Here is a 25,136-nt window from a genome sequence, read left to right as displayed (position 1 = left end):
TCTGTCAGCTCCTTGCCTGCCTTCTCTCCACACTTGGCTCAGATACTGGGTTTAGGGGCCACATGGCAGGAAGTCCACAACGGCCCTGCTGACGGAAACCAGAGCGGGACCTGGACAGGCCTGACAAGAGGTGGGGGAAGGGCCCTTGGCCGGACCATGGCCAACTCGAAACAGGGGGTCTCTCTGCTCCAGGGAGACGTTGTCTATCATAAATCCAAAGTGCTCCAGAGCTGAAGACGACTGTAGAAATCAGGTCGTGCAATGTCTGTTTTACTATGAAAAAGACCCAGGAAATTGAGGCAAATTTCCTGGAATGCTAACAAAGGCAGGACTAGACCCAATTTCCTGATTCTTCAGTCCTGGGAATTTTAAATTTTATGGTACATGAAATATATCTCAATAAAGCTATTTTTAAAAGTAGTCGGAGTTCAAACTAATCCAGATTTTCCTTCGCGTGCACTGTATGCTGCTGTGGGAAAAGAAAATTCACCCTTTGTTCACACACTCTGAAATCATACAGCACTTGCTGTCAGAGAATTGAGTAGCCAGTGGTCCCGGAGCCCACAGGAGGATCAGCAGAAAAAAAAATCATACTTTTCTCCCGTGGGTCTTAGACTGATACTTTACTTTTTTCTCTTCTAGCAATCCAAAGTTTTTTCCATTTTTATTTCAAGCCCATAATAACTCTATTAATTCTCACTAAGTACTTCCAAGTATAAATCCTGCTGGGCTTGCTTTAATGAGAAGAATCAATTTTATTTATAACTAGCAGTATTCATTTGAAATAAGCATTCTTCTTGCATCCTTTAAAACCTGACTGAAATGAGTCTTCCAGAAAGAGTTTATATCAACACCCTCTTAAGTATGCATTCTTAATTGTAGCCATTTTTTTATTCTTCATACCAAAAAATGTTCATCTGCATACTATATCCACCACTAATTTGCATTTACTGACAGTGTTCAAACCCTATATACACACATCAGCAACAACAAATTGTTACAGGGTCCTAGCCAATGAACTGGAATAGTGACATTTTATTAGTTTTAATGCAACAAAATTCTGTGCTCCAAATCTTTTGCTGTATTAAGATCATTTTGTTTTCCATAGTTATTAACTGTAAAGAAGGAAATCCAATACACAGTTCCCTGATGGCTCAGTAGGTTAAGGACAAGCATTGTTACTGCTGTGGTTCAGGGTACAGCTGTGGCTTGGATTCGATTCCTGCCCAGGAAACTTCCACAAGGCCTGGGCACAGCAAAACAAAACAAAACAAAACAAAAACCCAGTGCATTCCCGCATGTTCATTGCAGCCCTATTCACAATAGCCAGGACATGGAAACAATCCAAATGTCCATCGACAGATGATTGGATTCGGAAGATGTGGTAATATATACACAATGGAATACTACTCAGCCATAAAAAAGGATGACATAATGCCATTTGCAGCAACATGGATGGAACTAGAGAATCTCATACTGAGTGAAATGAGCCAGAAAGACAAAGACAAATACCATATGATATCACTTATAACTGGAATCTAATATCCAGCACAAATGAACATCTCCTCAGAAAAGAAAATCATGGACATGGAGAAGAGACTTGTGGTTGCCTGATGGGAGGGGGAGGGAGTGGGAGGGATCGGGAGCTTGGGCTTATCAGACACAACCTAGAATAGATTTATAAGGAGATCCTGCTGAATAGCATTGAGAACTATGTCTAGATACTCATGTCGCAACAGAAGAAAAGGTGGGGGAAAAAACTGTAACTGCAATGTATACATCTAAGGATGACCTGACCCCCTTGCTGTACAGTGGGAAAATAATAAAAAAAAAAAAACAAAAAAAAAAACCAGTGCATTGAGATAAATATTCTTTCCTAATCTTATTAATCAATTATGGGTGATAATCTACTGCTTGAGGCACAAAAGGGCATTGCAGTGTTTCTATAATACGGCTCTACATTTTTTCTTTCTATAGGAAGGTGGGGGGGTTCTATGGCCGTCTGAGTGAGGGTGGGCTTGTGAGGTTTTGCTTTATTGACTGTGGTGGAAGTGATCCCGTGGGACTTCCAAGGCCAGATCCTGAAAAGCCAGGTGGCCTCCTCCTTGTCCCCTGGGTGCCCCCACTCTTGGTGTTCTGAGAGGCATATAGGTGACAAGAATCCTGACTTCCCCAAGCCCACTGTGCTGTGAAGACCACAAGCCTGATGGGACACCACGTGGACATGCTACCTCGGGCTTCCTGTCACCCAGGCCAAGCCCCAGAGAAGCTCTGCTCTGGCCTGCCAGGTCTCTGGACCACAAACTTCATGAACATAATGAAAATGGTCATAGTCTTGGACCACTGAGTTTTTGGGATTTTGTGTGGCAGCAGGAGCTGAGGCGACTTGGAAGGGCTTGGAACATCCTCTAACGATGCTCCCGGGAGAGGTAATGGGTTAGCGACTCTCCTCTAGCACTGTTAAGGCACATTCCAAGAAGCTACCTTTAGGAGTTCCCATTATGGCTCAGCGGGTTAAGAACCCGACTAGTATCCACAAGGATGTGGGTTTGATTCCTGGCCTGGCTCAGTGGGTTAAGGATCCAGTGTTGCCATGAGCTGTGGTGTAGGTCGCAGATGCAGTTTGAATCTGGCATTGCTGTGGGTGTAGGACGGCAGCTGCAGCTATGATTTGACCCCTAGCATGGGAACTCCCATATGCCATGGGTGCGGCCCTAAAAAGGAAAAAAAAGGCACTTTTGTTCATGGGATCCCAGTCCATTTGCCATGAAGAAAGAAACTGGGTTCCTCCTAAAATTTTTTGTAATCAGACATGATTGTTAATTTGCTTAGCATTCTTTAATTATTTCTAAAATTCTGCCCAATTTTCCCAACTAGATTTTAAGGCCTGTTTCTTTGTCCCCTAACCCTCCTACAACAAATGAAATGGAGCTCAGCATCCCATGGGGTTTGATAAGTGCCATCAGAACGGTCTCAGCTCTGTCGGGAGCCTCAGGACTTGAGTGGTTGGTTATGCTTGCAGCTTTTAATGGGGGGGGATGGGCTGGCATAAGGAAAGGAGAACAGAGAAAGCACAGGATGACTGATGACCCGGAGATCTCGGGTTAAACCAGGCTTCAGGTGCTTGACACTGCTGGGATCTCTTGTCAAGTACCAACTTATTGGTGCCTCTCGGAAACGGGGTTAATAATTCATCCCAGGGTTGTTCTGAAGTTCAAATGAAGTGATATAGGTAAGAAGGCTTTTCAAATTGAAATCACTTTGCCAGTAAAAGGAGAGCAGTATTGTTGTCTGCTGTATGCATTTGATAAATTACATCTTCTCTAGGCCTCCATGAAATGGGGTTAATGATAGTTATTGTTTCTTGCCAGAACTGCTGCAATACCCTTCTAGCTGGTCTTCCCATTTCTATTTTTGAGCTCTTAAAAAGCATTCTTCGCACAGCAGCTGGGCCATCTATTTAATATGCAAATTAGGCCATGTCTGTCTCGTGTGTAAAATCCTCTAATGGCTTCATATTACACTTAATCTAAATTGTAAAGCCCACGTCAGAGTCTACAAGGACCTCCGCCATCTGGCCCCAGCCCACTGCTCTGACCTAGCTCGTTGCCCTCGATCCTGAAGCCCCCATTTCTTCCCTGGGCTCCTCAAACTCCTCAGGACCTTCACACCCCAGGGCATTTGTACCTGCTCTTCCCTTAAATGGCTCATGGTCTGGTCCTACTCCTTGAAGAAGCCTGCCCTGACGACTTTTTCCAAAGTAGCCCTCAACTCACTCATACTCATCTTACCCTATCTAGATGTGTTCAGAGCACACTTCATCTATATCATTCTCTGAGATATTATTTAATGTTTACTCATTTGCTATCTGTCTTCCATTCCTAAAATGTGCATGCTGTGGAACAGGGGCTGAGATAGTTTTGTCAAGCGTAGCGGTGCCTGGCACATAGTAGGCCCTCAATAAATCGTTGTTGATGATGGAATGAGTAAATGATTGAAAATTTCAGACTCTTCCACCAGCCCCACCACAGTAATAGACGGTTCACATCTGCTCAGCGCTCTGTGGAGACCAGCCCAGTGGGAGATGGGGTTGAGGGCGATGAGATACAACATGTCATAATTTGAACCAGATGTGGGGCTGTGGGCCTGAAAGCCCATCCCCCAGCCCTGTGGCAGGACAGCTCCCGTTGGCTGAGATTACTCTTATCAGTGAGTGCAGCATCAAATGCAAGTCTTTCAGAAACACTGGAATCTTTTTGGGTACTTGGCTGTGATGGCTAAGTTTACGAGAGCACGTGAGTGAAACACAAGCTGACTTAACGTCCTGGCCTCTGCTCAAGACCAGGACTTCTTGCTCCTGTTCTAGCACAGGACACTCCCAGACTCATTCCTGCCAAGATTTCTCCATGGCATTTTTACAATGAGGACACAGCCCTTCTCCCCAGGGAGACTTTGCCAGGACGAGTAGGAAGTGGGTCAGGAAGCCGAGCAGATGCACATGGGGAGCTGGAAGAGGCAGTTTCCTGAGTGTTCACGCCCACAAGTAACATCGTACATGGGCTTCTCAACCTGAGCTGCAGATAACAAAGCTCTCCTAAACACATGGCCAGAGCATGGGTCATGCCGCCTGCCGTCACCATCTGAAGACCCAGCTCCCTTTTGGACCCTTGGGTGTGGTCCTCAATCCAGGAAGCAGAGGGGGTGGGTGGCGGACCAGCACAAGTCTGTCCTTTTAAAGATACAAGCCAGCAGTTGCTCAGCATCACTTTCGCTTGCATTCCCTTTGCCCAAAGCACATCGAATGGCCATTCCTCATCTCAAGGGGGCCTGAGGAACACCACCTCTATGAGGGCAGCTGTGAGCCCTGCCTCCACTCGGAAGACTACCTGCAATGCTCAAAAGAAAGAGGGGGTGACAAATAGGACAGAGTATGGTCCCAATCACACTCTCAGGGAGGAACTGACCAGCACTGCCACCCCTGAGGTCCCTGGAGCCGCCCTCACACAGAGGAGACTTGCAGAGTGGATCAAGAAAGCGAAGGAGGAGTTCCCATCATGGCTTAGTGGGTTAAGAACCCAACTAATATCCATGAGGACGCAGATAAGATCCATCGTCTCGCTCAGTGGGGTAAGGATCCGGTGCTTCCCCAAGCTGTGGTGTAGGTCACAGATGCAGCTTGGATCCTGGGTTGCTGTGACTGTGCTGTAGGCCTGCAGCAGGAGCTCTGATTCAATCCCTAGCCTGGGAACCTCTATATGCCACAGGTGCAGCCCTAAAAAGGAAAACAAAACACAACAAACAAACAAACAAAACAAGAAAGGAAAAGAGAGGGGTGGCTTTTAGAAAGCTGAAAGAGACAGGCAAGCTTTTTTTGGTGAAAAGTTCTCAGAAATACATACTGCTCGTGCACTTCTCACTACAATCCAGTACATTCACAGGATCACCACCTTTAAAAAATGTTTCCTTTTTGGATTGAACTCTTATGTTTTGGATTTTAGTCCAGAGGCAATTTTTTTAAGTTGAAAAGTTTGAACAAGCTCCATTTGGCAGTTTCTAGAGCAGAGAAATAAAAGTCTCTCCTACGTAACGTATTTTGGGATTTCTTTATGTTTGGTTAACTAGGGAGTCACTGCACTGTTAGGAATATTTGGGGGATGGGGGTGGGCAGGAGAATTTGTGGCTCATGCTGTGCAAACCGTGCCTCTAGGACTTTCAGAACATAAGCCTCATCATCCAGAAACAACCAGGCAGCATGTTCAACAGTCTGTCTTGCTCTTTCGTTTAACATATGGGCAAGCGGCGTGATGTGCCAGGAACACGTATTTGCATGACACACAAGTGCAATCCTACTGCTGGTGTGGAAATAACAGTCTCTTCACTTGGGTTTTTTTTTTTTTTTTTGGTTTGTTTTTGGGGGTTTTTTTGGCCTTGCCTTCTTTGGGCCCCAGGTCCTGACTCTGTGCAATGAGTAATAACACATTGCCATCTCTTAAACATCAGCTACTGCTGTGACCACACAGCACTGGTTTTTCTTCATCGTAGTACTGGGTTATCCAATGGCACTGGGGACCCCAGGGCTCAGGGTGGCCTCTCAGTTCCCTCTACTTGGTTAGGGGAGAAAGTGAAGCAGCTTCACCTGAAACAGCTCACCTTGAATCTTGAAGGTCCTTTCCACCTCTGAAGTTATGGGGGTGGAGAAGGTCAGAGAGGTAAGCCTCGGAAATGTCTGCTGACAGCTGTGAGCGGCTCATGGTGGCGGGGGGGTGGGGTGGGGTGGGGGCAGAGCATGGATGAAGGGTAGGCCATGGGCTTGTGGGGCCAGCAACAGCCTGCGGGGAGGGTGGACTGCACACCAGACAGTGGCCCCGTAGACCATCTGGAAAGAAACAGACCTTGACAAGGAGGCAGAAGAGCCCAGCTGGTCTCTATAAGCCAGAGGATCCCACATCTTGATTTCTTCTTCCGCGAGATTCAACATCAGGAGGGGGCAGGGGTCCCAGATGGGCCTATAACATCCTGTGCATATTTCTGAAATCCCTCAAACGAAACAAGTATTTATCCATTTAGCACAAACTCCTTGGGTGACAAAATCTGACATCAACAAACAGGAGGTTAGATCTATTTTTTATTTATCTCTCTTAGTCCATATTGAGATATCAGTCGACAGAAGCATGTTTTGTTCGTGTGTTTAAGGTGCAGCCTCAGACACACTGGGTGTGTCAGGTAACACATGGCACACACGTGTGTGTTCTTTCTAAGATGGGAGGAATTCTGAAGTCTAAACACACCCATCCCCAGGTGTAGGTGAGAGGCTGTGTGAGGACACTTCTTGATCTGACCCCTGGGTGAGGACCATGTGGGCCACTGGCCAGGAGGGTGCGGTGAGCTTGATGCATCATCCCCAGTACAAAGGACAGCTTTCCCAGCACCGCTGTGGTCTCTGTCTTCATCTGCTGGGGCTGTCAGGATGAAGGACTCCAGAATGGGCAACTCGGCGACAGAAACATATTGTCTCACGGTCTGGAGGCTGGACGTCCAAGAGCAAGGGGCAGCAGGCATGAGTTTCCTGGGGCCTCCCTCCTGGTCTTGTCCGCCCACGGCCATCTTCCCCCTGCATCCTCACGCTGTCCTCACTCAGTGTGTGTGTCTTTATCTTTATTTTCTCTTCTTAGGAGATACCAGATCAGGGCCCACCCTAATGATCTCGTTTAACCCCAGTCACCTCCTTAAAAGCATCATCTCCCTACACTATCCTTTCTCAGGTGCTGGGGATTAGGACATGAGTGTGGGGGAAACACAATTCAGCCCATGACTGTCACCACTGAGGCCATTTCGGCAGCCGGTACACTTCTCCTGGCTCTGTGCTTAAACCTGTGCCTCTCTACATGTTATACACAAAAACACACCAGCATCCAGGCAAAGCCTGAATTATAATGGAGGTGGGGGCTAGGCTCCCTTCCTGCCCTTCACCCTGCATGTCTGATTCACCCATGCCAGCCTGGGAAAGTTTGGAGCGTCTCATCACAAGAATTGGTTTTTGTGGAGAGAATTCTAATAAATAATTAGAAACACATCTGTTGACTCTGAAACCTTAGCCCAGGCCCCCAGAGGCCAGTGTGGAAACAGTGTGAAACAGGAGCCAATAATCCGACCTAGCTCCCTTTTGTCCCAGCTGCATCGGGGCAGGAGGGGGAGGGGAGAAGCCCCCAGCCCTGGTGCCCTGCTGCCTGTCGGAGGCCACTGGCTCTGTCCTGCAGCTTCTGAGACAACAGCACAGCTGGGAAAGAGACAGCCCCATGGAGACAGTGTCACTCCCCGGCCAGACCATTCGTCTCAGCTTATTGTCCGTTGGTTTTTGACGGGGCTTGGTAGGGCCTGGCACCAGTGTGTAATCAACACGTCAGGCAGTGGAGTCTCATTCAGCAAGTTTGTATGGACCCCCTGCAGCCCCCAGGTCCAGGCCACACTCTGGAGTCTATGCCCTGCCTGCAGCCGTCATTAATCATGACAAACATCAAGATTGGGGGGGATGAGAGGGGGCCTCGAGGGCTTGTCTCACCTCCAACAAGGGCTACATGGCAACAGCATGTCAGACGGGGGTCTCCCAAGGGCTGCAGCTGCCTCAGGTGGGAACAGGACCCACAGGTCACTGTGACCTGTGTCTAGGAGTCTGGCCCGGAACCTGGTCTGTCACAGCTACACAGGAAGTGAGTCTCACTTCTCAGCCAATGGATGTACTCTCCCTCGAACCAGCCTTTACCCACATGTCAGCAGATGTTTCAGACGACAGACCCTCTCTCCTGGCGCCGTGCTTGACAATAGTGTGGGACACCTGCTGGGGGACCAGGGCCTAAGCTTTCAGTGAACCTCAGGCGTGAGCACGAGCAATCGTCCCCCCATCAGGGTTTCGCAGGCCCTGAAGCAGTGTCATAGAAGTGTGTAGAGGGCTGTGATACTGTCAGAGTAACGTGTATTTTTTCTTCCCAAGTTCTGGCCCTGAGTTTTGCACTGAGGGCAGAGCATCTCTCAGCCCAGAGATCTTCGGCTCTCACAGTTTCACTGTGGCCAGAGGTAAGGAAGCCAATGAGAGGGGGAGGGCCTTTACTCTCACCCCTTCTTATCCCCCAGACAGACTATAAGCCTTCTCTTTCCACAGCCGTGCACTTTCCAGACAAAGGAAAACACTGTGTGAACAGACAACTCTTCTGCGCTCTCACTCAACTCCCTGAGAACACCCAGAGCCCCTGTGCCCGGCCCAGGAGGGAGCAGGGAGGTGACAGGAGGTGAACAGGGAGGGGTGGGGGTCTGCAGGGGCACTTATCTGCTCCATGCCAAAGGGAATCAAGACACTGTGAACAGGTCCCTAAAACTCAAAAGCAGAAGCCAGTGTGTTTTCATGTCCCCTCTGTCTGTTTCTGCTTCACACAGCCCCTTCTGACCTTCTGACAGGGCATCCTGAGAGCAACCCCCCCAGTCCCCTGCACTGGCCATTCATCCATATTTTCCTCTCCCATCTGTCCCCAGGCATCACAGTACATAAGACAGAGGAGTATACAGGGTCATCCTGAGAGTGTGTGTGACTGACAAGGGCTCCATGCTTCCCACATGTCCACTTGACCAGCTTTTTCATACATGTTACCTCCATTCATCCTTGCACAAGCCTGCCAGGTGCGTATTTTTATTCCATGTTGTAGATGGGGAAACCGAGAGAATTACAGGAGGCGTCTATCTGGCTCGAGATCACATAGCAGAGGAGGAGTCAATGGTACTTGCCCGGTCTGTCAGCTGAAAGCATGGACCCTTCAAAACTCATGCCATCCCATTAAAGCAGACAAGCCATGTCCTCTTTCTTGATTAAGGTGGGGTTGAGGATGGGCTTGGGAAAGAAAAGGAGCAGCTCTTTTCTTTCGAGAGTTTGGAAGCAGGGACAGGAAAACCAGGGCAGGTTTCAAGCCTTCTTCCAAAGAGCTCTGGGGGCAGGAGATGGTGGGGCTGGGTATCCCCAAAGCAGGACACTGGCAGCCCCCACCCCCAGGTTGGCAGCTCCTCTGGCCTCCTTGGCACCAGGCTGGGTGCCATCTTCCTGGCACTGGTACTCAGGCAGCATGTTCTCTCCACCTCACGGAGCTTCAAGTGAAAGATGTCCCATCTCCTCTTTTCAGGGACCTCCTTGTCCTTGTCACCCCTGTCAGCTGCCCCGGGAGGACCCTGGCTCTTACCCCGGGTTCATAGGAGCCGGAGTCTACCCTGTAGTTGGAAGTGGATGTGGCAGGACAGGAGGAAGCCCCTTGAGAGGGGTTCAGAACCCACACCAGACAACTGACAAACCAGGACCCTTTAGCATCCCAGCAGCGTGACCTGGGACAGGTGACAGGATTCGAGAAGCTTCCACTTCCATATCTGTGGTGGTGGGGGATTTAGAGTATATGCCACAGGACTGTCTCGGGACTGAATGAGGACATAATCATGACGCCCTTGGACACCCAGAGTGTTCCTTGTCACAGACTCCTGTCACCTTCCCTCAACCAACATTGCAGCCATTAGAGCCTGTTTTCCTACCCTGACCCTGCCAGCCTGTTTTGCTTGAGACCACAATTTTTCTTTTTTTTTTTTTCTTTTTTTTTTAAGGGCCACACCAAAGGCATATGGAAGTTCCTAGTCTAGGGGTTGGATTGGAAATACAGTTAGCTGCCAGCCTATGCCACAGTCACAGCAACACCAGGTCTGAACCACGTCTGTGATCTACACCACAGCTCATGGCAATGCCGGATCCTTAACCCACTGATTGAGGCCAGGGATCAAACCCACCTCCTCACAGATATTAGTCAGGTTTGTAACTGTTATACCACCACAGGAACTCAAAGATTCCAATTCCCTTTTTTTTTTTTTTTTTTTGTCTTTTTAGGGATGTACCCATGGCATACGGAGTTTCCCAGGCTAGGGGTCAAATCAGAGCTGTAGTCACTGGCCTACACCACAGCCACAGCAAGCCCAGATCCGAGCCTAGTCTGAGAACTACACCACAGCTCACAGCAATGTTGAGTGAGGCCACTGACCTTAACCCACTGAGTAAGGCCAGGGATTGAACCTGCATCCTCATGGATGCTAGTCAGATTCATTTCTGCTGAGCCATGATGGGAACTCCCTGAGACTCCAATACTTGAGCTGAAAGGCCAGTGGACACCAACCTAGGAACCACCGCATTCAGGTCCCAAATGCAGAGGGCATGTACTAGTGACTGGAACATTGGCCAAGCTGCTGTTCTCACCTGCAGAATCTGACCAGTCCTTCCTAACTCAATTGAGATGATTTACACAAAAATGCTTCTTGACTGTAAATCCCTGGTCAATGTAATGACATAAAACTAACTTCAGTTTTTATGCTCTCTCCACGGCCTAACTCAAAAATTAGAGAAAATGTAAAAACTTGTCTAAATTGTCAGTCTCTCTTGGAGTTCCCATCGTGGTGCAGTGGAAACGAATCCGACTAGGAACCATGAGAGGTTGAGGGTTCGATCCCTGGCCTCGCTCAGCAGTTAAGGATCCAGCGTTGCCTTGAGCTGTGGTGTAGGTCACAGACCCAGCTCGGATCCCGAGTTGCAATGACTATGGGTGGCAGCTACAGCTCCGATTGGCCCCCTGGCCTGGGAACCTCCATAGGCCACAGGTGCAGCCCTAAAAAGACAAAAAAGGCAATAAATATATAAATAGTCTCTCAAAGGGCATAACTCAGTTAAGAAACAAGGGGTAGGCATTTCACTTGTCCTCAGGAGTTTAAACCCTCCGTGAGAAGACTCAGAGGAAAGTTTTCTAAGAATACCTGAGAAGCCCAAGACCACCACTGCATTCCCAGAGCAGAAGGGGACATTGGGAGCCAAGAAGATCAGTGGCCACCTGAAGGAGGTGACATTTGAAATCAGCTGTGAGGACTTCCGTGCCTAGGAGTCCCTGCTTTTTAACTCTTACTTATGTCCTAGAGAATCTCACATTTCTCAGGGATGGACTCGATTTGTAAATAAAATCTCATGCCAAAGCCCCAAATATAAAACCACATACTGGTGGGTTTTTTTGTATATATACATGTGCTACTTCAAGTTTATACATTTATTCACTACAGATACAATCAACAACTCTCCCAAGGTTTATTTTATTTAATAAAAAATTAAAATACTAATAACGGCTATACAACTGATTTATTGCTAATATTATTTTTCTTTGCAGAATGTTGAGAAAGGTCTGGCTCTCTCAGAATGGTTTTTAAATAATTCACTTTGCAACCACAGGATGCTCTTTTATCCAAGTCATCCAGATCAGGGTGGGCAAGATGTTTCTGTAAAGAGCCAAGTAGTAAATATTTCAGGCTTTACAGGCCTTGTTGTCCAGACTACAGCTGCTTTCCTCTGCCCTCTCTCTCAGGAGCAGCCACAGAGCATGTGTGAACAAGTGGCCTGGTATATTCCAATGCCACTTAATTTATGGACACAGAAATTTTTATTTCATGTGATTTTCTCATGGCACAAAATATTCTTCTTTTCATTTCTTTTTGATCACTTAAAAATGGAGAAACTACTCTCAGCTAATAGGCCATACAGAACCAGAAGATGAGCTGGATTTGGCCTGCAGTTTGCTAACCCTCATATAGATGCTCCAGAGAGAAATAGTAGACTATTCTTATTCCAAAGTCAAGTCACTAACCAAAAAGAGCTCTACATGGTTATTTCAAATCATTAATTAGTAACAATACAACCCGAAAGAAATCACAGGATGTTTTTCCATTTCTTGCAAAAATATTTTCCTGATATATCTTTCAGATATTTTTTATGTCAATTTCATTTCAAAAACAAAATCTGGAGTTCCTAGAGTGGCTCAGAGGAAATGAATCTGACTAGGATCCATGAGTATGCAGGTTTGATCCCTGACATTGCTCAGTGGGTTGGGGATCCGGTGTTGCCATGAGCTGTGGTGTATGTCAAAGATGCAGCTCGAATCTGGCATTGCTGTGTCTGTGGTGTAGGCTGGCAGCTGTAGCTCTGATTTGACCCCTAGTCTGGGAACCTCCATATGACATGGGTGTGGCCCTAAAAGATAAAAAAAAAAGTCTTAGATATCTCAGTACCCATCTCTGCAAAATGGTTAAGCAAAGTTTTAAAACAGTCATATTAAAGAATGAAATTAGAACACTCCCTAACACCATACACAAAAATAAACTCCAAATGGATTAAAGACCTAGATATAAGACCAGACACTATCAAACTCTTAGAGGAAAACACAGGCCAAACACTCTCTGACATAAACGACAGCAACATCTTCTCAGATCCACCTCTCAGAGTATTGACAATAAAAAGAAAAATAAACAAATGGGACCTAATTAAACTTAAAAGTTTCTGCACAGAAAAGGAAACCCTAAACAAAACGAAAAGATAACCCACAGAATGGGAAAAAAATCTCTGCAAGTGAATTAACTGACAAGGGATTAATCTCCAAAATTTACAAACACCTTCTGCAGCTCCATACCAAAAAAACAAACAACCCTATCAAAAAATGGGCAGAAGATCTAAACAGACAGTTCTCCAAAGAAGACATAGAGATGGCCGAGAAACACATGAAAAGATGTTCAACATCACTCATTATTAGAGAGATGCAAATCAAAACCACTCTGAGGTACCAGAATGGCCATCATCAAAAAGTCTACAAACAATAAGTGCTGGAGAGGGTGTGGAGAAAAAGGAACCCTAGTACACTGTTGGTGGGATTGTAAATTGGTGCAACCACTGTTGAAAACAGTATGGAGATTCCTCAGAAAATGAAACATAGAATTACCACTTGATCCAGCAATCCCACTCCTGGGCATCTATCCAGAGAAAACCACGACTTGCAAAGACACATGTACTCCGATGTTCATTGCAGCACTATTTTCAATAGCCAAGACATGGAAACAACCTAAATGTCCATCGACAGAGGAGTGGATCAAGAAGATGTGGTACATATACACAATGGAATATTACTCAGCCATAAAAAAGAACAAAATTCCAGCATTTTTAGCAACATGGAAGGACCTAGAAACTATCATGCTAAGTGAAGTCAGCCATACAATGAGACACCAACATCAAATGCTTTCACTGACATGTGGAATCTGAAAAAAGGACAGACGGAACTTTTTTGCAGAACAGATGCTGACTCACAGACATTGAAAAACTTATAGTCTCTGGAGGAGATAGTTTGGGGGGTCGGGGGATGTGCTTGGGCTGTGGGATGGAAATCCTGTGAAATCAGATTGTGTTATGATCATTATACAACTACAGATGTGATAAATTCATTTGAGTAATAAAAAAATGAAAAAAAGAATGATTTAAAAAAATAAAAAATAAAACAGTCATATTTATTTAATTTTGCAGATAGAATTCAAACTTTTTTTCGTTTTCAACAATTCTACTACAGTTGTAACCCTCCTGGTCCAAATCAAATTTTTTTCTGTTCATTAAAAATATCACTGAGGAGTTCCCGTTGTGGCTCAGTGGGATAAGAACCTGTCTGGTATCCATGAGGATGCAGGTTTGATCCCTTGCCTCATTCAGTGGGTTAAGGATCTGCTGTGGGCTGTGGTGTAGGTCACAGATGTGGCTCAGATCTGGCATAGCTGTGGCTGTAGTGTAGGCCGGCAGCCGCAGCTGCGATTCAACTCATAGCCTGAGAACTTCCATATGTGGCAGATGCAGCCCTAAAAAGAAAAAAATAATAAAATAAACTGAAAAAATAAAAATAGCTGGATGGATTATTTTCTCTGAAAAAAAAATGTTATGCTGTATAATTATGCAAAAAATGAAAACTTTTGTAATTCATGCACCTCTGAGAAGGGCAACAAATCAAATTCTCTCAAACCTTAAGAACTTGGTAGAAATTCCTCAGCAGGAATTTTCTGGTGTCACAGCGGTGGAGAGCTGGCTGTAGTAGATGGCAGGGTGCTGACGCAGGGACAGGGGGAGGGTGAACCCACCCATCGTCCATCGTTGGGGATCAGGGGCGGTGCGGCTGTTTCAGTCCTGTGTCTGCTGCCTGGGCTGGGCCACCTCCAGGTCACATTGGCACTTAGCCAGGATAAGCTGTGTTACAGACTCCCACACAGCCCGCCCAAGGCCAAGGTCACTCACCACTACCTTATGGGGACAACACTGTTGCCCCTCAGATGGAATCCCTGGGAGGGGGAGGCTCTCTGTGAGGTTCCCATTCCAGACAGCTTCTGGGTTCGCCTGTCCCCACTGTCAGCTGCCTTCCTCTGAGCCACATTTGGTTGGATCATAACAGCCTTTATTTGAAGTGGTTTCATACCGAGATCTGACAGCCCATTAACTTTCTGGTAAAGCCGTGGCAGAGAGACAGGGGCTCAGAGAGGGGACAGCCAGGCCCAAGGCATGTCCCAGCCCCAAGGAGAGCTCAGCCTCTGGCCCTGGCTCTGCCAGCAAGGCACCGGTTACACTCTGTCTCTGATCTCTGGCTCCTTATTAAGCTCTGCTGGAGCAGGTGACAAAGCCACAGACGGAGGGCTGACCTCTAACCCACATATGACGACTACAAGGAGCTCAAGATGGGGAGTGTCAACCTCCTTGCTGGCAGAGGGGGCCAACAGCAGATGAATGAAGGAGGGATGACTTTTCTACATGAAAACTGTTCTCTGTTTAATTAACTTTTTATTTACTGTTTTAAAAAAAACTATTTTGCTATGGTTGAAACTAACACTTCAGGACAGGGAGCAATTTATTTGTTTCTCTCAATTTACTTTCTTTGAAAGAAATTTGCAATTCACCAAGTGCGTTCCAAGAACTTTCACCAGTATTTTCTCAATAAACATTACATCCATGCTCCCAAGTGGGCGTAACTGTCTCTCTTTATAACATTAATGGGGATGAAAAGCTGGGTTACAGAGGAACTTTTGTTGTTGCTGCTGTTCAGAAAGCACAGAGGAAAATAAGAACTGATTTTGGAGCAAGAAGAAAACCTGAAGCTCCGGAAATCTCATCCAAGAACTGGAGATCGGCTAGAGGAGGAACAGGGGTCTATGCTTGCTCTGTGACTGGCCCTGACCCCATTTCTCTTCCATACATGTCATTGCCTCTTTTTTTTTTTTAATTGTTCTTTTTTCCACTGTACAGCATAGGGACCCAGTTACACATACATGCATACATAATTTTTTCTCCCATTGTCATGCTGGATATAAGTATCTAGACATAGTTCTCAGTGCTACACAGCAGGATCTCATTGTAAATCCATTCCAAGAGCAATTGTTTGCATCCGTTAACCCCTAGCTCCCAAACCCTCTCACTCCCTCCCTCTCCCCTCCCCCAGGGAACCACAATTCTGTTTTCCAAGTCCATGATTTTCTTTTCTGTGGAAAGGTTCATTTGTGCTGCATATTAGATACCAGATATCAGTGATATCATATGGTATTTGTCTTTATCTTCCTGACTTATTTCACTCAGTATGAGAGTCTCTGGTTCCATCCATGTTGCTGCAAATGGCATTATGTCATTCTTTTTTATGGCGGAGTAGTATTCCATTGTGTATCTATGGACTTCCCGTCATTGCCTCTTAAATCCCAAATAGCAGCAATGTGGAGGGGCCTCCAGCAAGCTACATGAATCTCTGAATTTCCCTGGAGACAACTTCTCTAGTAATGACAAGAGCCACTACTCGCTGGCTGCCTGTTTTACAGAGAGTATCTCATTTTAGCTTTACATCTACAGAAACAAAACGTTGCCAGATTATTCTCCCTGGCCACCCCCCACCATTTTACAAATGAAGGAAACAAAGGATTTGCCCAAGCATTCAACCCAACCGGAAGTAAATCTGGCCTTAAGTGCATGACACCAGCCCAGCAGGACCCAGGGAGGTCTAGTCCTCAGTCCTTGTCCCCACCTGGACGGTCTGAGGAGAAGGGTCCTCTCACCTGTGGGGATCTTACCCTCTGCCCTGAACCCCGAGGTCAGGGAGAGTCTGAGGACCACCAAGGTGGCCGGGTGACCACAAGGGCCAGAGGCAGAGAGACGAAAGGGCAGGGCGAGCAGGGCCTCCAGGACACTTGACCCCCAGGGCACACTGTCTGCCCCCTCTGAGCAGGTCCCAGCTTTTCCGGTTTTCTTGGCCATGGGTCTTGCAAGGTGGCCCGGCTTGGCTGAGCTTCCTAAGCAATCTCAGTTCTCAAGCCCATTTCATGAAGAGCGGGCCTTGCTAGAGTGCTGGCTGGGCGGGCAGTCCACACCATGTCCCGATCACAGGTCAGCTGGAAAGTTGGGGGCAGCACAAAGCCAGGGAACCAAGTCCAGCTGCCTTAGGGGTCTGTGTCTTACTCATGATCAGTTTACCACTTTCTTGCATTTTCACCTTTTTCATCTGTGGGTTTCTACATCAGCCTCTAATGATTTTGCCTAAATTCCTTCAGAAGAAGGTTTGTGAACTTTGTTATCCACCCTAGTTCTAAAAACACATGAATTATGGTTAATAAGTATTGATTCTCTGCGAAAATGTCGCTCGTAGATTGCCATCCTGCTGGAGATTCCTTTCCATTACTCTCTTCCTTGCCCATCACATGTACTAGTTCTTTCTCCCCACCAGCTCTGTCCAGCACAGCGGCTGGGCACTGCCAGGGCAAGCCCAATCCCCCTGCCTGAATCCAGAGGCCAAGTTATCCCCCTTCTTTTCAGGCCACCTCTCAGGAGTGGAACATGGAGAGAATTGCCTTTTTTTGTTTGTTTTTTAAAGGGCCACACCTGTGGCATATGAAAGTTCTCAGACTGGCGGTTGAATCAGAGCTACAGCTGGAGGCCTATACCACAGCCACAGCAATGTGGGATCCAAGCCTCATCTGTGACCCACACCACAGCTCACAGCAAATCTGGATCCCAGACCCACTGAGCAAGGCCAGGGATCAAACCGCATGCTCATGGATACTAGTTGGAATCATTTCCAATGCACCACAACAGGAACTCCCTGTATTCTTTCCTTTTTTTTTTTAATTTGTTATTATACAAACACGTACAAAATTAAGGATAAGGTCCAATAACCCAATGTGTCCATTACCTGACTTCAACAATTATCCACATTTCATCTATACACCCAGTGATTTCTGCCTTCACCCACATCAGTTTGAAGTAAATAGCAGGCATCATATTATTGCAAGTGTATATATACGTATACACATATATATCTCTCAAAGACTGTATAAATAAAAACATTATCATTGCATCTTTGAAAAATTAATATAAATCCTTAACATCATCATACATCCAGCTGGCATTTACGTTTCCCCAATCCCCTTATCATTTTTTAATATTTCATTCCATTGAAGTGAGGTTTAAAACAAGAGCCATACCTTGAGATTGGCTGAGATGTCTCTGAAGTCTCTTTTAATCTCTACATCCTACCCTCCTCCACTTCCTTCCATTTTCTTTACACGCTGCTATGTTGGAGAAGAAACCAGGTCATTTGTCATTGATTCTCATGGTATCATTCAAAAGTCATAAATAGATCCGGAATATATAGATCACACTTGGAATTAGTTTTCTTTTCTTTTCTTTTGGCTGCACTAGCAGCCTATGGAAATTCCCAGAATAGGGATTGAATCCAAGCTGCAACTGCGACCTACACCACTACTGAAACAGAGTCTCCTTAACCCAATGCACTGGGCCAGGGATTGAACCCATGCCACGGCAGAGACAACACCAGATCCTTAACCCACTGCAGTACAGTGGGCATTCCTGGTCTTCTTTTTGTGCATGTGTATTTGCATAAGTACTAACCTTGACTCTTAAGACTCAAATGAAAATAGTAATAACTATGGACTCCAATTGGAGGCGGGGCACTGGACAGGAACTTCACTTCCCACTTTCCAGAGGGAAAGTCCTGGGGAGGTAGGGTACCACTGAAAGATTTCAATTCTATTTCTGATGCTGAGCACTGTGCGAATCACGATATTTGAGTCAGCGTAGAGTCAGTGGTAAGGCCTGTTTTAGCTTAAGGAGCAGAAGAGTTTTAGGGTGAAAAAGCATTGTGTCAAGGCTGCACTCATGTGACCATCCTGCTACCAGGCTGGTTTTACGCCAGCCGAGAAGAAGGAATACACACCAAATGGATTTCTTCGATGCCTGCTTCGTGTGTCAGTGTGACATCTTAGAGGCTGCCACCAGGAATCGTGGGGTTGTCAACATGCAGCTCTGGCTGACTGTCCCTAAGAGGGACTCCACACACCCTGACACTTCACCCTCAGGCAACTGTGGCTTCAAATCCAGATTCTGCCACATTCTAGCTGAGTGACTTTGTGCAAAACTTTGACCTCATCAGAAAAATAGAGCTCTTCTTGTGTACGTTTAGGGTTGCTGTGACTACTAAAGAAAATGAATATAAAATGCCCGATGCAGTGCGTGGCCCAGGCTCAACTCAGTAAATGCAGATGTATTACCACTGTCTTCTAGGGCCCAAGGTCATAGTCTAAGAAAACAACAGTGTGAATTATCTCCTGGGGGTTTGAGAGGGGATGATTTATAAGAATGTTGGAACCATCTAGACACAGTGAGTGGTGAATGTAACTTGAGTTTGGGAGAGGAGAGCTGTCAAGTCAGGTCAAAGGACTACAATTTCATTAATTCAAAAGCCTGCTTGAGTGGGGGAAGTGTGGTCCTGGGAGAGATGCCAGGTTCAAGGGCAGGCCTGGTGAGTGGAGGAAATTTTTTGTAGCCAACTCCCCCTCCCCACCCCGCTCCTGGAACAAAGGGTACCTTGTAGCCACTGCCCGGGAGCTGAGGACCCGGGTACCGGAAGGAGGCCAGTGGGGGCCAAGGGGAAACAGGACCAGACCTCTTCGTCCTGATGAAATCGTCCCTCCCGATAGGATTTCCTCAAGCAGAACAAAAGGGAAATATAAGGCATCTTTGCTAAAGCAGCCAAAGAAAGGAAAGCTGGAGCGAATTCATCATTACTTTCTTCCTGGCTCTCCAGGAAGAGATACCTGTGATGGGAACAAGAACACCTGTCACCCTCTTGGCCTCTGCAGAGATAGGAGCCTTTTCTCCCAAACAAACAATACCGAAACTGTCCCCACCCCCTGCAGAAGTGCCTGGTCACACTGGTGCAGGGGGTGCAGCCAGAGCCTGAATGCACTGTTCTCTGCAGATCTGGAGGCACCTGGTCTTCCCAGACTCACTGACCCATGCAAGCAGCAGCTCCCCACCCACAAAGCCCATCTCTGGGGAGGGAAATGCCAGGTGGGAGAAGTCACTGCAAATACAAGGGGTCAGTCCAGGGAGAGGCCAGGAGCTCCTTGGTGAGGGGCAGACCACTCATCCTGAAGAAAGACCACGCTTGCTTGTGCTTCAGATGGCTGGGGCAGGATGCTAGGTTGGCCTGTCTGTTCTGCCACCATGGAGTCACCTTGAGGTATATGGTGCTTCTAGGACAGCACAGTCCAACTTCAGCATCAGGAAGCCTCACTGTGACTTTGGAATCTGACACTTTCAAGCTACTGGAACTTCATCAGTTCCTTGATCCTCAGGGAGCCTGTTTTCTATCTGTGAGGCGGGAACGATCACCGGGTGTTGGTGGCCTGGAGTAGAGGGAAGGTCTCTTGCAGCCTTTGGGGGAACTGCAGGGCGTCAGAAGTGCCGGTGAGCTCAGCTGTCCAGCAGCCTCAGCCTCCCTGAATGGCCTTCCGTGGAGGAGGGGAACCCACACCTTGTAGGGCTGAGCTGGCCACAGACATGGTTGCAATATCAGACCAGCCACACAGGCTCCCTGACACCACACCTAGTAGCCATGTCCTCCTGGAGAATCCCCAGAGTGTGTGTGCTGGGCATGCGGCCTGGTCATGCCATGGACGGCCCAGCCAGGGCAGTTTCTGCCCCGTGCAGCCTGAGCCACAATCCAACCCATAAGTGACCAAGTTTCAAGAGAACGCCAGCCCAGAAGGGAGGTGAATGCTTCGTCCCCTAAGGAAACAGCAAACTGCACTCCCCCCCACCCCTCCGGCCCCCAGTTTCCAGCTCTGTGGACTCTTGGTAAGAAATTTAGCATCATCGAAGTTCCCATCGTGGCTCAATGATTAACAAATCTGATTAGGAACTTTGAGGTTGTGGGTTCAATCCCTGGCCTCTCTCAGTGGGTTAAGGACCCGGCGTTGCCATGAGCTGTGATGTAGGTCACAGATGCGGCTCAGATCTGGCATTGCTACGGCTCTGGCATAGGCTGGTGGCTACAGCTCCAATTGGAACACTAGCCTGGGAACCTCCATGTGCCGCAGGTGCGGCACTTGAAGGACCAAAAAAAAAAAGAAAGAAAGAAAGAAATTTAGCATCAAAGGCTTATTCAGATGTTTAAAAATCCCCTAAATGTGTAAGTAAAGCAACCAATCAAATGACATTCCCATAAAGGGACAGCCTCCTGGGACCAGACCTGTTTCTTATTCACCTTCTAGGTCAGTTTTGGGGCCGATGACTCAAGCACTGTGAGGTCCATCTCTGTGTCTCTAGGGTCTGGTCACTGCAGATGGAGGGAAACAAGTAGGAAACGTGGGGCCTGGAGAACCCAGTCTTCTTCCCGCTGCTCCAGCCTCCCCACCACAGGCCCTGGGGCAGCCACAGGACACTGGGACTCCCCCCCAAGCCTATGCCCAGTCCCTCCAGAGTGACGCCTCCAGGACGACCTGTGGAGAACCTGTGTCTGTGAGACGTGCAACAATACTGGTCCTCCCTGCAGGAAACCCTAGGATTATGGACTTCACGCAACACATGGAAACAGGGAGGCCACTTCTCATCCATCATCTTCCTGCTCCTGGGCCAGTCAGTGCTCCCCAGCTCCCTCTCCCTTCTCCTTCTAACCAGCCCAGTTGTGCTAAGGCTCAGCTTCCCCGGGCCTCTCCCCGCTTGGTGCGAAGGAGGAAAAGGCCAATAAAGGCCACAGTGGGTAGGCCTGGGCCACAAGCAGCTGCCAGCGTCTATGTGTGAGTAACAAAGGCAGTGCTGGGTGAAGAGAAACACCTGCTTGACTCGCTCCACCCCGCCGGGCCACACCACGGTTCACAGGGGAAAATCCCCCACACTGTCCAACCACACAGGAGGGAAAGAGAGTGGGTAAGGGGGCTGAGAAGTCCTGCCACTGCTCATGGTCCCTAAGGCTCTGGAGAAGGAACAGTGCTGAGATTTTCCCTAAGGATAATTTCCTGCCATTTCCAGCAATTAGCTGTTTCTTTGCTGTTTTCTAAAACTAATGACCCCATCAGGGTCCCCCATCTTCCCTGGATCTGAAAACAAGTTTTCTTCCCCTTTTCCTTAAGAAAGATGATTTTTAAAATTTCTCCTTTGATGTAACTATGTCAGCTTGACATGAATGGCCCGTCCCCTGGGCCAGCCTCAGAGGAAGAGGTGACCACTGCCTGAAACGGCAATTAGCTTGTTGGACACTTGTTTATTTGTGCAGAAATAGCCTGTTCTGCTCAATCTCAACAGGACTCTCGCTGCTTTCATTTTTAAACTTCAAAGATTGTCTTGGAGATAAAGTTCTATCTCCTGGTGAGGTCCTGAGGGCCTCATCCAGTGTGCAGTATCGCACGATCGATCTCAACCACACTGCATCCTCAGAGGGTCCAGGTCCTTGCGCTGCCGTGGGCTGGGCCCCAAAACGTCCCTCTTTGTTTTTTGGAGGTTGAGTCACTCCTTCCACAGGCCAGCAGTTTAACCAGGATTTATTTCATCATTCTTTTTGTTTTTTCCAGATGCACCCTACTTTCTGATCTGATCTAAGTTTAATGGGGGTCATGTATAAAGGGAACCAAAAGAAAAAAATCAGTGAAAACTATTTTAGAAATAGAATCAATAAGTTGACATGAATTCCAAATGCTCATTATTTGACCCACTGGACTCTCAAGTAATGTGACCTGAAAGGCAAAAGGGGTGCCCTTGAAAATCGAGATAGGGGAGTTCCTATTGTGGCTCAGTGGTTAACGAATCTGACTAGGAACCATGAGGCTGCAGGTTCTATCCCCGGCCTTGCTCAGTGGGTTAAGGATCCAGCGTTGCCGTGAGCTGTGGTGTACGTCACAGATGCAGCTCGGATCCCGCGTTGCTGTGGCTCTCGCGTAGGCCGGAGGCTTCAGCTCCGATTCGACCCCTAGCCTGCCTGGGAACCTCCATATGCCGTGGGAGCAGCCCTAGAAAAGGCAAAAAGAAAAAAAAAAATCGAGATAGGAAAGTCATCTGCCAAGCTTGCTCAGACCGAGGGAAGCTGCCAGCTGAGGAGCTGTTCTCTTGCGGCCTGAAGTTGCCCCCAGAGCTACCTGCCCTTCTCCGCCTCCTCCTGATGGTGCGTTTCATGAACGTGTTGGGGAGGCAGCTCGGTACAACAGAAGAGGATCTGCTGTGCTCAACTGGATTAGGATCTTGGTGTGCTCAGCTGGCCTCCCACCTCCCACTGCCTTTCCGGACACACAGCATCATCCTGCGTCTAAGTCCTCAGCTGCCCTCTCCCAAGTGCTCCAGCTCCTCGTGGGGCAGAGTTTGCCTGAAGGTCATTCCACCCTGCAAACTATCATGTCTCCAGACCCAGACATCAGGGATTCAACTTCCCAGGAACATCTGAGACATCAGAAAGCAGGTTTCAAACTCCTCTGCTCACGATCCACAGCTCGGTACACACGCACACGCTGCGCACACGCCCATCTGAGTCACGTTTCACAAAGCATGCAACGCCTTCTGTTACTTTTCTATCCTCTTCTCCCCACCCCACCCCCACATTTAAAACAGACTGATTGAAAGGCACTAACCTGATTTCTAATCCCCTACTGGTTTTCTGGTCAGCAGTTGGAAAACACTGGCTGGAGCGCTAATGGAATGACAGGGCACCAAGGTGTCCTTCAGTGCCTGCTTCTGTAGAGCCCCCTCCTCCCTGCACAGCCCACCTGCCACTTGTGATTACGTCACAGGTCACAGTTTAACTCTCTAAACCGCCTTTCACTCAAGGACTAACTGGATTAGGACTGAGCTGGTGGGAGCCTGAACCAGATTAGGGGAAGACAAAGGGCATTTGGGGCTTTATTCTCAGCTTTTGTGTTTCTAGAACCTCTCTCTTCCCTGGCTTACTTCCAGGCATCAGAGGGAGGGAAGGAAAGAAGGAAGGGAGAGAGGGAGAGAGGGAGGGAAGAGGAACCCCTCCTCTCCTGTGAGCAACCAGTGCCAGGACTGGTCACCTGGCCTGGCCCCAGCTCCATCTGTCCAAGGTGAGCCTGGCTGTCCTGTGGGAACTGTGTCAGCTTCTTTCCCTCCTCCCCCATCCTCTCCCCCGTCCCCCTCACTCCCCTCCTCCATCAGACACGGCCTTGTGTTCCAATATAGCCAGCTCTCTCTCCCCGCCCCAGAGGAGGATAGACAACTCCCTGCTCTCTCAAGCATGGGGCGGGGGGAAGTGTGGTCAGTGGGGAGGGCGGAGGTCAGGGTGCTTTCGGGGCTTAAGGATAGAGCTGGCCCCGCCACTGCCTTGATGCCTGTGCTTATATGAAATGCCCATGGCCACGGTAGGCAGGCCTGGAGTTTCCTGCAGGCCGGACATCCTTAGGAAGGTACCGGTGGGGTAACTCAGGGCACCCATGGGTGCTGCTCCCCAAGGCCCTCCAGTGCGGCTCTACCCTCCCCCCCATCTTCCCCAGCAGCTCCATGCAGGCACCTGTGGGGGACGTGAGGAGGTGACTCCCTTTCCAGGCACACAGAAGGTGATGTCAGCCAACACCATCCATTTGAGCCTCCTTACAACTCTGCTTCTTTCTAGACCAGCACTGACCAATAGAATTTCCTTTTTTCTTTTTTTTCTTTTTTTTTTTTTTTTTTTTTTAGGGCCACACCTGCAGCAAATGGAGGTTTCCAGGCTAGGGGTCAGATTGGAACTGTAGTCACTGGCCTACACCACAGCCACAGCAATGCGAGATCCTTAAACTATACAGAGCTCATGGCAATGCCGGATCCTTAACCCACTGAGTGAGGCCAGTGATCAAACCTGCGTCCTCATGGATGCTAGTTAGATTTATTTCCTCTGAGCCACAATAGGAACTCCCCGACCAACAGAATTTCAATGTCAGCCACTCGTGGCATCTTATCCTTTCTAGTGGCCACACTAACATAAAAAGAAACAAGTGACATTAATTTTAGTAATGTTCTATTCTACTCAGCCTGTGAAAAGTGTTGTCATTTCAAAATACAATCAATATAAAATTGTTAATCAGATTTCAACCTTCTGTTTTCTTTTGTACTGTATCTTTGACATCCATAGTATGTTCTGCAATGGCAACCCTTTTCCTTTTGGAATTGCCACATTTAACGATATTTGATACACAATTCACAATAGCTAAGACATGAAAACAACCTAAATGTCCATTGACAGATGAGTGGATTAAGAAAATGTGGTACAATTACATGATGGAATATTACTCGGCCATAAAAAAGAACAAAATAATGACATTTGCAGCAACATGGATGGACCTAGAGATAATCATACTAAGTGAAATAAGTTGGGGAAAGACAAATACCATATGATATCACTTATACATGGAATCTAAAATATTGCACAAATGAGCTTATTTATAAAACAGAAACAGACTCACAGACAGAGAAC

The 25,136-nt window shown here is 47.6% G+C and overlaps 1 long non-coding RNA gene across 1 annotated transcript; it reads right to left on the bottom strand.

Moving 5' to 3' along the window:
- Positions 1–6,612: 6,612 nt before the first annotated feature.
- LOC106506008 (uncharacterized) lies at positions 6,613–23,875 on the bottom strand. The gene is made up of 4 exons (XR_014828370.1): positions 23,299–23,875; positions 19,265–21,020; positions 17,863–17,949; positions 6,613–7,027 (listed from the first exon to the last, which is right to left on the bottom strand). It is a non-coding gene; the product is annotated as an uncharacterized LOC106506008 (long non-coding RNA).
- Between the last annotated feature and the right edge of the window lie 1,261 nt (positions 23,876–25,136).

This window comes from Sus scrofa, chromosome 14 (genome assembly GCF_054392235.1).
Source record: "Sus scrofa isolate SSC_HxYL_T2T_F1_AM1 chromosome 14, Sscrofa_HxYL_maternal_Yorkshire_Landrace_v2.0, whole genome shotgun sequence".
Classification (NCBI taxonomy): domain Eukaryota; kingdom Metazoa; phylum Chordata; class Mammalia; order Artiodactyla; family Suidae; genus Sus; species Sus scrofa.
The sequence above is the reverse complement of the archived record's forward strand: the minus strand, read 5'-3'. Positions and strand labels throughout refer to the sequence as shown.